This window comes from Halichoerus grypus, chromosome 4, assembly GCF_964656455.1.
Source record: "Halichoerus grypus chromosome 4, mHalGry1.hap1.1, whole genome shotgun sequence".
Classification (NCBI taxonomy): domain Eukaryota; kingdom Metazoa; phylum Chordata; class Mammalia; order Carnivora; family Phocidae; genus Halichoerus; species Halichoerus grypus.
This window is the reverse complement of record NC_135715.1, coordinates 100,204,880-100,217,611: the sequence shown is the minus strand read 5'-3', so window position 1 is coordinate 100,217,611 and position 12,732 is coordinate 100,204,880. Positions and strand designations below refer to the sequence as shown.

Here is a 12,732-nt window from a genome sequence, read left to right as displayed (position 1 = left end):
AGAACTGGAGACTATAAATCAAGCCTTTCATAAGAACTGTTGTGTCTGCAGGGATATTTTTTTTTTCCTTTGCGTTTTTGGCTTTTAGATGAATGAAGAATTTTCTCAGCAAATTATTAATTACTCCTTCTTGCCTATAGAACTGAGTTCACTGTAGTTATGTAGGAGTCAATGGTATTCAAACTGCAGCTTTTGATGAAGTAATCGGCCGCTTCTGGGGCCTCCTTCAGCTGCCCTGGGCGTGCTTCACATGCAAACGACTGCCAAATGGATTCTTTCGACATTCCAGCCAATTAAAATACATTTAAAGTGCAGCTGGTGGAGAGGCAAGCCGGGCGGGCGGTTGTGCAGAGAACTTCAGGGCAGGGAGACAAAAAAACAAACTTTGGGCAGCCCAGCCAGGCGTTTGGGGGCAGTGGAGAAAGTCACAAAAAGAGGCTATCTTTAGCTCCTGTCAGAATCAAAGATGACACTTTGAGCGCCACCTTGAAAGACACAAGAGAGGGAAGCATGTTTGTTAGGGTGTCAGTTTTCTCCCCTTGCCTCTTGAAACTCTGTGTGTTGGCCGGCTGCCCAATGTGGTGCTGCATACAAATATTGACAGAACACAGCGGTGTTTGTTAAAGCCGGGCTGGGGAAGCCAGTGATTAAAACTCTTGAAGGAAGATCCGAAAACCCCAGGAACGCTCATCAATAGCGTTAGAACATTGACCGAATGAAAGAGAAAGCACTGAGTGGGCTAACGTGAAACACTCACCGTCCCTGTCTGCTATGCCTTTTCGGTAAGGACAGAATTTTCTTTTCTCTTCCTTTTTTTTTTTTTTCTTTAGTATTTATGTCGGTGTGGAGGAAAGAGCGTCGGACGTGCTCAGCGCTGGGCTCCCGAGCTCTGATGTGCACAGTGCAGGGTTTGCCTGGGATTTTTCTGGAGGACGCGAGAGGATTGCACTGTGTAAATAGACACAAGGCATTACCCAGCACGTGGAGTCGGCCAGCGCTTTGCCAGAATTCAGAATGATACATTTTTAAATGTTTGCCTCCACGGATCTGTCCCAGTATTTGTTGCATGTGTCCAGGTGTCCTGAGATGGATAGCAGAGAGATTCCTCTCGTGAACCAATGGTTAGAATGTACAGGATTGTTTAATTTTTATTTTCATTTAAAACGTTCCCTGGCTCATTCTGCTGCCATCCCCGCGCCTATGCATGCAGAAGGTGTTTTCTTCTTCCTAGGTTAATACTCAGTCAAGCACAAGCATTCTGCTTTACTCAAGCAAGTCCAAAATGTTTTCAAATGCTTTGCTTTATCTTGACTTTCACTGGAGAAGCTGCTAGATTAGGAATTTGTTTGGAGTCCATCTTCTCTTACACTTTAAGGAGGCAGCTGCATTTGGACTATCTCTGTGGTTCTGCAAGCTCACTAAATGCCCAGCTCTGTGCATCGTACTGGGATGCCCATCTTAAATTCCTGAGAATGCTAAGTAAGAGTATGGCTGAGCAGGGAGCATTGATTCCCACCCATCAATTTACCAAGGAAAGACACACAAAGTTCCTGATTGTTTCCTATTTTAGCTTGTCAGGGTAGGCCCTTTTTGGCTTCAGTTTTGTTCATTGCAAACAAAGAATCTTGCACATTTCATGGTGAAGGATCACGTTGCAGTGTCCTGAGCTCAGTTAAATGCGCTTTATTAATCTTTAATGTGCCAGTAGCTCTGAGGCTATGCCAAGCTGAGACTTTCCAAAACTCTCCAAGCTACCTGCTGCCAAGATAAACGGTGGTAGGCCCAGAAGGGATATTTTAAGGAAACTTGCAACAGCAAAGTTTTACCCATTAAGTTTGTCATGAGTCAGTGAAAGAAATCTGAAATAAAAGAGATTTCAGCAAGAACTGCCTCAGCTCTATACCCTCTGTGTGTGAGACCTACTGGTAGGAGCCTACCTCCTCACACAGTGGTCTGTGCTCCATGTGGGGGAGAGAATAAGGCGTTCTACTGTATGGGTGTTGGGTGGTGTTTATGAAGTGGGTGCTGTGTAAATGGAGACATGTGTGAATGCAGAAGGCTTTCCTGCCTGTGCTGCAGTGTCTGAGCTCAGAGAAAAACAAGGCTGCACATGTGGCGGGCCGCTTGTCCCACACAACCATTTCAGACATACCAAAAGAGCCAGGGATGGGCAGTGCTCACAGAAGTACATTGGGGCTTAGAAATCTAACTTTGTACAGAAGAAAAATGGGGCAGTATGCTCCAGGAAATTGGGCACTGAGGTGACTTAATGACTCAGAGGGCAATGTGAACCTAGGTTTGACCAGGTCGTGGAGAATGTAAGGCTGTGACCCTTTGGGGCCATAGTTTGACTCATCAGACCAACACAGGGTGAACGGTGTCATCCTCATTCCTTGAGGATGCAGATAATAGACAAAAGGGACCCTGCCCTTAAACAGAGACTTCACCTGCCAGGGTCGGGTTTCTATGAGGAGAACACTGAGTTGGAGCTAGGAGGAGCTCCAAGATTTGTTTCTGACTTAGAGTCACTGAAGCAAAGACTTGACAAATACTTGTAGGCATGATGGGTAAAGATCAAGAGTGAGGGATGGTCTCAATTAAGCAGGAAGGTTTTTTGTTTAATCGAAGTATAAGTAACATACCATTGTTAAGCAGATGGATTTATTACCTTTAGAGTCTAGTACAGTCTCCTTACTGTGGCCTAGAACAGGGTTGATAAACCACTGCATGACAGGCCAAAACCCGCCATCCTTTGTTCTTATAAATAAAGTTTTATTGCAACACGGCCATACCCCTATATTTACATATTGCCTGTGGCCACTTTTGTGCTATAACGACAGGGCTGTGTTGTTTCAACAGAGCCCCTACAGTCCCCCAAAGCCTGGAACATTTACTATCTGGTCCTTCACAGATGAATTTGAGAGGCGAGACATGGAGAACAATGCTTCTCAAACACTGTGGTGAAGAACCAGGTTTGTTTTTGTTCAAATTTCCAGTCTGTTATGGACTGATAGTTTTCTTAAATGTGATAAAAATGTTGCTTGCCTGCTGTGTCAAACTGCTACAAAATTTCTAAACATTTACTCTTTTATTTTGGACTTACCTCATTGTGGATCCTGGACAAATGGTTTGCAGACTGGCACCAGACTGGGCCAGACTCTGAGCGGCTGTAGAACCTGTTTGGGTTTCTAGTCTCATCTCGTGCCCTTTGTCCCCAATCTCCAATCATGCTGCTGTTCTTTCTGAGGATGGAATACAGTGAACTCTTTTCCAAATCTGGGCCTCTGCTCCTGATGTTTGCTTGATCTGGAAATCTCTTTCCCCGCCTTCTCTTAGCCCCTCCCTTCCTTAGGTGTCTGTTTCAGTTCACTTGGTCAAGGAGACTTTGGGACCACTCTCTCTGAAAAACCTTTCCTCATCTTACATCGCCCTCCTTTTAGAGCACTTCTGACAATGAATATGTGCCTTGTGTGTTTTTTTTTTTTTTTTATCTTTCTATGATTTGTGTCCCTGTATTGCTCTGGAGTCAGTAACAGATAATATAATCCATTTCAGCTGGTTTAAGCAGGAAGGAATTTCACGCTGGTTTTAGGTGGCATATTCCATCTTATAGGAGCCGGGGAGCAGGCAGGGCTTCTGAGCTAATGCTCAGAATAACACAACAGAATTTGCCACTATGTGTTGGTCACTATACAAAGGTCAGAATCAGGAAGTTGATGCCACCACTGCCAGCTCTTGGGTCACACTATCATCTCCTCCACCAAAATGGGAATCTCTGTTTCTTGAAACACATGAAGCTAGGGACAGGGTACTGGGACCTTTGTTAAAGAGACTGCAGAATACTTAAGCCTCTGGCAGAAACAGTAGGAATACAGCATCTACCTCATGATCTTCACTCTGACTTTGCAATCCCATTGATGAGGGTTCTCCTGGGTGAAATCTGGATCACAGCAGATCACGCTATCAAAGGGTTAGGTACATGCCATCTTAGTTTTTTTAGTCTCTACTGCTAGAGTGGAGTCACCAGAATCTACCCTCATACCCTCTTGGAAGTTAATATCCATGAGGGCAGGGATCTTGTCTGCTTGCTCATCACCCTATACCAATGTTAAGATTAGCTCCCGGCATGTGTAGGGACGCCTGGGTGGCTCAGCCGGTTAAGCATCTGCCTTCAGCTCAGGTCATGATCCGGAGTCCTGGGATCGAGCCCCAGGTCAGGCTCCCTGCTGAGCAGGGAGTCTGCTTCTTCCTCTCCCTCTGCTCCTCCCCCTGCTTGTGCTTTCTCTCTCTCTCACTTGCTCACTCTCTCTCTCTCAAATAAATAAATTTTTAAAATCGTAAAAAAAAAGATTAGTGCCTGGCATGTGTAACATACCCAATAAATGTTGATCATGAGAATGCATGTATGAGTGAAAGAATGACATGTTTCTTGGATGTCTGTGATTAATAGGAGGGTAGCATGTGGCATATGGGAGAGAGATTGATGCATGTGAATCAGTTTGGGAAATGTCTCTATGGTGGGAGATGGAAGACCACCTATAGGCAATACTCTCAATTTGAAACATACCTTGTTTTTCAAAATGGAAGCATACTCATGTAGCTGCAGTGAGCCAGTCTGTCCAGAGATGAGAACATTCTGGTTACTTCCTTGTATTATCATTTATTGAGGGATTATTATGACATACACACTACACTAAGTGCTATCTATGTATTAAAACTCATTCAATCTTCAAAACATCCTGATGAAGTAGGTATTGTTTCCATTGATAGAGAAGCAGAGGTTTTGTGCCTCTGATTTCCAGAGTTGCTGTATTATATTATTTTAAATGTCCATCTTTCCAAAAAGTTGATGAGACATACAAAAAAGCAAGAAAGTATATTACATAGACGGGGGAAATAAAAAGGAGTCAACAGAAATGATCTCTGAGGAAGCCCAGACATTGGACTTACTGGACAAAGATATTAAGCCAGTGAACATAAATATGTTCAAAGAACTAAAGGAAATCATGTCTAAAGAAATAAAGGAAAATATGAGAAGAACATCTCAGCAAATAGAATATTAATAAAAAGAAATTATGGGAAAAAAACAAATAGAAGTTTTGGAGCTGTAAAGTACAATAACTAAAATGAAAAATTCACTAGTGTGATAAAATAGCACATTTGAGTAGGCAAAAGAATCAAAAAACTTGAAGACAGATCAAATGAGATTATTCAATATACAAACAGAAAGAAAAAGAAGAATGGAAAAAATAAGTAGAAATTCAGAGACCTGTGGTACACTATGAAGTGCACCAACATATACATAATGGGAGTATGAGAAGGAAAGGAGAGACAGAAAGGGACAGAAAGAATACTTAAAGAAATAATGCCTGAAAATGATGATGTAAAACATGAATCTACATTACCAAGAAGCTCAATGAATTCCAAGTATGCTAAACTCAAAGAGGTCCACTCTGAGATATATCATAATCAGATTGCCAAAATTCAAACAATCTGGAAAGCAACAAGAGAGAAGTGTATGAGGTTGTCTCACTAATATTAACAGCCAATTTTTCATCAGAAACCATGAAGTCCAGAAAGCCATAGGATGACACATTCAAAGTAGTGAAAGAAAAATTGTCAACCAAGAATTCTATATCCAGCAAAGCTATTCTTAAAAATGAACGGGAAATGAAGACATTACCAAATAAACAAAAACCGATAGAATTCACCACTAACAGAACTTTCCTACATGAAACACTAAAGGGAGATCTTCTGGCTAAAATGAAAGAACTAGATAATAGATAGTAATTTGAACCCACATGAGGAAATAAAGAGCACTAGTAAAATATAAAAGACAAGGTAAATGTATTTTTGTTTATAACTATTTTTTTCTCATGCCTGATTTAAAAGCTGTAAGTGTAAAGCCATATGGATGAATTTGTATTGTGTATGATAACAAAAGGACAAAGGAGAGGGTAGTGAATAGAGCTATAATCAAGGAAAATTTTTGTATAATACTGAAATAGAGTAGGTATTAATCCAAGTAGATTGTTTTATTAGACAACCTAGATGAAATAGACAAATTCTTAGACAAAAAATACTGAAACTGACTTAAAAAAATAGAAAATATGAATAGACTTTTAGCAAGTAAAAAGATTGAATTACTAATTAACAAACTTAACACAAAGAAAAGCCCAAGCCAGATAGCTACCTAGTGAATTCAACCAAATATTAAAAGAAAAATTAATACTAATCCTTCACTAATTCTTCCAAAAAATAAAAGAGAAGGGAACACTTCCCAACTCAGTCTATGAGGCCAGCGTTATTCTGATACCAAAATCAGACAAAGAAACAAGAAACAAAAACTATATGCCAACATGTTTTATGGATATAGATACTATAATCCTCAACAAAATACTAGCAAACCAAATGCAACAACATATAAAAACGATTATACACCAACCTAAGTGAGATGATTTACCCCAGGAATGCAAGACTGGTTATGTACATGAAAAATAACCAATGTAATACAATAACACATTAATAGAATAAAAAACAAAACCTATGTGATCATCTAATATATGAATAAAAAAAAAGTAACACTATTTCATGATGAAAACTCTAAATAAACTAGGGGTAGAAGAGAATTCCTTCAATCTGATAGAGAGCATTTATAAGAAACTTACAGCTAACATTGCACTTAATAGTGAAAACCTTTCCCCCTAAAATCAGGAAAAAGATAAGATGTCAGCTCTCCACTTCTATTCAACATTGTTTTGTAGTTTTAGCCAGATAAATTGGGCAAGAAAAAGAAAGAAAAGATGCCCAGATTGAAATGAAGAAGTGAAACTATCTCTATTTGTTGACATGGTTTTGTACAGAGAGAATCCTAAGGAATTCACTAAAAAAAGAGCTAATAAATAAATTCAACAGAGTTACAGGATACAAGATCAATATACATAAATCAATTGTATGTGTATGCCACAGCAATGAACAACTCAAAAATGAAATTAAGAAAAATAATGCAATTTAAGATAGCATCCAAAAGAATATAATATTTAGGAAGAAATTTAACAAAAGAAGTGCAAGACTTATACACACAAAACTACTGCTGAATGAAATTATGAAGGACCTAAATAAATAGAAAGATAGCCCATGCATGCACATTGGAAGACTTAATATTGTTAAGATAGCAATACTATCTGAAATTGATCTGCAGATTCAACATGATTATTACCAAATTCAAGCTGTTTTTTTTAAGAAACTGACAAGCTAATATTAGGATTTTTATGAAAATGCAAGTGACCCAGGATAGCAAGAACAATCTTGAAAAAGAAAATCAAAGTTGTAACTTCCAATTCTTGATTTATTTATTTATTTTTTAAAGATCTGTTTATTTATTTGAGAGAGAGAAAGTGTGTGCGTATGAGCTGGGGGAGGGCCAGAGGGAGAACATCTCAAGCAGACTCCATGCTGAGCATGGAGCCCAATGTGGGGGTCAATCCCACAACTCTGAGATCATGACCTGAGTTGAAATCAAGAGTTGGACACTTAACTGACTGAGCCACCCAGGTGTCCCCCAATTCTTGATTTTAAAAACACTCCAAAGCAACCATAATAAAAACAGTGTATCACTAGCATAAGACTAGACATATGTATCAATAGAATAGAATTGAGAATTGAGAAATAAATCCTTACATTTATGGTCAGTTGATTTTTGAGAAGGGTGCTAAGGCAATTTAGTGTAGATGAAGAATAGTCTTTTCAACATAATGGCTCTGCGACGGATTTATATCCACAAGTAAAAGAATGAAGTTGGACCCTTAACTCATACCTTATACAAAAATTAACTCAAAATGGATCACAGAATTAAATGTAAGAGCTAAAACTATAAAAACCTAAGAAGAAAACATAGGAGTAAATCTTCATGATTTGGGATTAGGTAGTTTTCTCAGATATGACACCAAAAGCAAGTGACAAAAGAAAAAACAGCTAAGTGGGACTTCATAAAAATTAAAAGCTTTTGTGCTTCAAATGACATCATCCAAAAAGTGAAAAGACAACCCACACAATGAAAGAACATATCTGCAAATCATATATTTAAGAAGAAATTTGTATTCCATACAATGGAATATTATTCAACCAGAATATATAAAGAACTCCTACTACTCACTTATAAGAATCAAAGTAACTCATTTTAAAAATGGGCAAAGGATTCAAAGTCATTTCTCCTAAGAAGATAAGCAAACAGCTAATAAGCACATGAAAATATGTTCAGCATCATTAGTCATTAGGATAAACACAACACAAAACCAAATGAGATACCACTTCATACCCACTAGGATAACTGTAATTAGAAAAAAATAAACAATAACAAATCTTGGCAAGGATGTAGAGAAATTAGAACTTACATATATTGCTGGTAGGAATGTAAAATGGTACAGCCATTTTAGAAAAGATATGATCATTTCTCAAAATGCTAAAAATAGATTTCCTGTATCATACAGAAATTCCTCTCCTAAGTATATATACCCAACACGTATGTCCACATAAAAATGTGTACATGAATGTTCTTAGCAGCATTATGCATTATTACTAAAAAGTGGAAAGAAGCCAAATGTCTGTCAACTGATAAATGGATAAACACAATGTGGTATATCCATACAGTGGAATATTATCAAGCCATATAAAGGAATTAAGTACTGATACTACAATGTGGATGTACCTTCAAAACATTATGGTACATGAAAGAAGATAGACACCAAAGGCCACATATGATTCCATTTTATGTGAAATGTCCCAAATAGGCAAATCTATAGATAGAGAAAGTAGACTAGTGGTTGCTAGGGGCTAGGAAAAAGAGAGATTGGGGAGTGACTGGTAATTAGCATGGCATTTCTTTTTAGGATAATAAAATGTTCTGGAACTTGGCATTTCTTTTTGGAGTAATAAGATATTCTGGAATTACATATTGGTGATGGTTGCAGGTCTCCATGAATATACTAGAAACTACTGAATAGTGCTTTTTCTTTGAAAAAGGTAATTTTACGGTTTGTGAATTATATCTCAATAAATTTTTTATTTAAAAAAATGCTAAGGGGAGAAACCAGAGTAATTGGACTCCTCCGAGTCAGGTTTACCTTACCCATTTCTGAGCGTAAGACAAGAGTGCAAATAGAGGTCCATATGCCACAACTCAAATGTTTTAAAATTATGAATCAAGCAATCACAATCTTAAATGTGTTTTATTCTCTTGCATTGACAAATACATCTTCGTCCAGGAACGGTTCTGTACTGTTGGCTACAGGAAATCAGCAAAGGCTTTTAAGAAGAACCATGATGTGATTGTATCATCATTTCTGAAGCAGCTTGTTGGCAGCCCTCTCAAGGTGTAGGTAGAAGAAAGCCTGGGCATGGTAGCAGTTAGTAAGCAATGGTGATCATCCTGCCAGGAATTGAGGTGGACACAAACCGATGTCATAGTATGGAGATAGTGTGGCAGATAGAACAGGCACGCTTAAAGCTGGGTCAGCACAGATAGATGTGGAAGGAGGAAGAGAGGCAAGAAATGAGAAAGAAGTGGCTGACCTTTAGAACTTCAGTGACTCAGGCTGGTGACATCATTAAGTAAGAGATAAAAGCAGCAGCAGGTGGGAGTAGAGGAACCTTGAGAGCTGGGCTTTGGGTATGTGAGGCTGAGCTGTGTGTGGAGTATCAGGTGGAAATTACCAATTAGTATCTAGAAGCACATGCTTGGAGTATAGAAAAGAGGTCTGAGTTAGTAAAATGATTTAGAAGTCCTTGGAATTGTCAAAGTCCCAGGAGGAAGTAAGAACCAAATGGAAAGAAACACAACAGAGCAGTACCATTAATAATTAGACTCTGAAATCTTCCTACTAAAACAAAAGACAAAGATAACACCATTTGCAAAAAAACTGTCATGCTGTGTAGTAGAGTCTCAATGGTGAGCTTGATGCTTTTGGTTAGAAAATGGTGATTATAATGTGATCCATAACCAGTTAACAGGTGGGAAGAACACACAAAATCAGCCAAATCATAATGGAAAAGACATAGAACTGAACTTTTCATTTACATATAAATTACAGCTTATATATAAAAATATACACATAACAAAAAACACATTACTGGTGCAGTTTTGCTTGTTAGGACTCTTTTGGTGTGATAACCTGTGTTTGAAAGAAGAAAAACAGGCTGCTAATTCTTAATTGCCTTAACTGGGTGATGATGCTATTTAATATTGCTATTGGATTTATACCCTGATAGTACTTCAGAACCATTAATTAGACATTCCTTATCAGCTCTCTCCATTAGACATTACCGGCCTGCTTGCTGCTGCCATTCCCCCACGTGCTGTAATTTATGCCAGATGATGTGATTTGTTCACTGGGAAACGCACCTAGAACTGAGAACCTGCTGGTTTTGGTCATTGATGGAGCATTGATTTGAGTTTGGTGTTGCAAAGCGTTTTGTTGGTTTACTTACCGAATGAGTAACATTTGCGTGTTTTCACTGGCTTCACCTTCTGTCTAAAACACCTCTCTGTATTTTAACTGGCAAAACACAGAGCTGTTACTCTTTCCTGTCATCCAGGCCTGGCTTCAGGAGTCGCTACTCTCACCTCGTCACCAGGAAGAGGCTGTGTTTCTTCTTTGGATTCATTGGCATTGTAGCATTTCTAATAGAAGCAGGTATCTGCACAGTAAGCGACTGGACTTAGTTGGTGGAATATGGAAAGGCTAGAAGTTGAATGTGTTAATCAGGTTTCTTATTTTCAATTAACAGCAATCACATATTTTCAATGAACTGTGACGGAACTAGGTTTAGGCCATATTCTAAAAGAAATAAAGATTGTATGCCTCTCCACTTCAGTTCCACCAAAATGTTCAGGTCTTCCTCTTCTTTCCTGGCTTCTAGAAATCCTATAGCAGGACAGACTGTCACCTGCCTCTGATTTCCAGGTCATGCTCTTCTATGTCTTTATCTGCATGCTATTGTAATACGCTGATTAGATTTGAAATGGGTTGCTGTGAGGTAGGTTTTCTCATAATCTGATGGTGGGAGTATAAATTGGCATGGCTTTTATGGAAAGCGTTTTAGCAACATGTATTAGAGTATTTTAATCTATTCTATTCTAATTTTATCTGTTCAATAGAAATAATATATGATATAGACAAATGTCTACTTATAAAAATATTCATTACTATATTATTTATAATGATAAAATGTGGAAAACAACTATCTATCAATAGGAGAGTGATCAAAAACATCATGGACTAGAGAGAGCTCTTGTAAATCAACAAGAAAAAGATGACTACCCTGATAGAAAATGGTTAATGGAAATGAAATGCAGTTCACCAAAAAAAAAAAAAAGCAAATGGCTAAGAAGCATTTGAACAGATGTTCAATCTCATTAGGAATCAAAGGACAGAAATGAAAATAATGATATATTGTTTTAACTATTAGGAAAGACTAAACTATCCCATTGATGAAGAGGTGGAAATAGGCATTCTCAATTACTCTTGGTGGAAGCATAATTGGCACAAACTGGGCGGGGGGGGGGGAGGAAACCAATTTGAATAGGAGAGAGCATACTTTTGACTCAGCAAAGCACTTCTAAGATTGTATCTTAAAAATAATCAATGAGTCTACAGAGAACATGCATAGGATATTCATCACAGTCACACTCATGCTAGTGAAAACTGAAAATAATCCAAAACCCATTGGTAGATGATTGTTAAATATGTGATAGTACAACCACATGAGGGAATACTATATAGCCATTAAAAACTGATATAGATCTAGGGGCGCCTGGGTGGCTTAGTCCGTTAAGCCACCAACTCTTGATTTTAGCTCAGGGCATGATCTTGAGTTGGTGGGATCAAGCCCCACATCAGGCTCTATGCTGGGTGTGGAGCCTGCTTGAGATTCTCTATCTCCCTCTTCCTCTGCCCCTCCCTCAGCTTGTGCACGTGCACACACTCTCTATCTCCCAAAAAACAAATCAACAAACAAAACACCTGATGTAGATCTAGTTGGTAGGAATCATCCTATGGTACAGGAAGTGGAAAATGTAGGCTAAAAATAAATGTGTATCATGAACTTATTTTTAAAAAGGCATGTCTTTATCTGCATATATGTGCATACAAACAAAAGTTTGAAAGTCCAACCACTAAGACGAGATAACTTGTTTCTTACTGTATATTTTTGTATTGCTGAATTTGCCTTTAATTCATATATATTAATATCATAATCAGTAAAATGCACCTTCACCATTCACCACTGCAATCAAAGAAATAAAATGTTATATTCATGAAATGAAATATTATATAGCCAGTTAAAACAGTGATTTTGAAAAAAATAGTCAATTACATAAGAAATACACAGAAAAAAGACTGGAGAAGAAATTCATCAAATGTTAACGGTATGTAGCTATGATACATACCTATAACAAGAATTATGGCCATAACCAAATTATTTGTAATAAATATCTATCATTTTCATATTTGGAAAAAAATTTAAACAATTTAAAAGAGTTATTTATTTTGTGACCAATTTCTGAATAATCTCTCTTTTTTAGGTGCCACAGATCAGAATGTCATAGGTACACCTGTGAACACACACCCACAAGAATATATGTTGTACATACCAGATATATGTCATGAGCCAATTACAGAATACTTGTATGTGGACACTTCTATACCAGAGGGCAGTGTAGACACTGTGGCAGGC

General features: G+C 38.0%; 1 protein-coding gene across 1 annotated transcript in view; it reads left to right on the top strand.

The window, feature by feature from the left end:
* Positions 1 to 517: 517 nt before the first annotated feature.
* NCKAP5 (NCK associated protein 5) overlaps positions 518 to 12,732 on the top strand; it is a 973,576-nt gene continuing 961,361 nt past the window's right edge. Inside the window, exon 1 of the mRNA XM_078070693.1 lies at positions 518 to 782. The gene's annotated coding sequence lies outside the window, so the exon portion shown is untranslated. The remainder of the gene's footprint in view (positions 783 to 12,732) is intronic.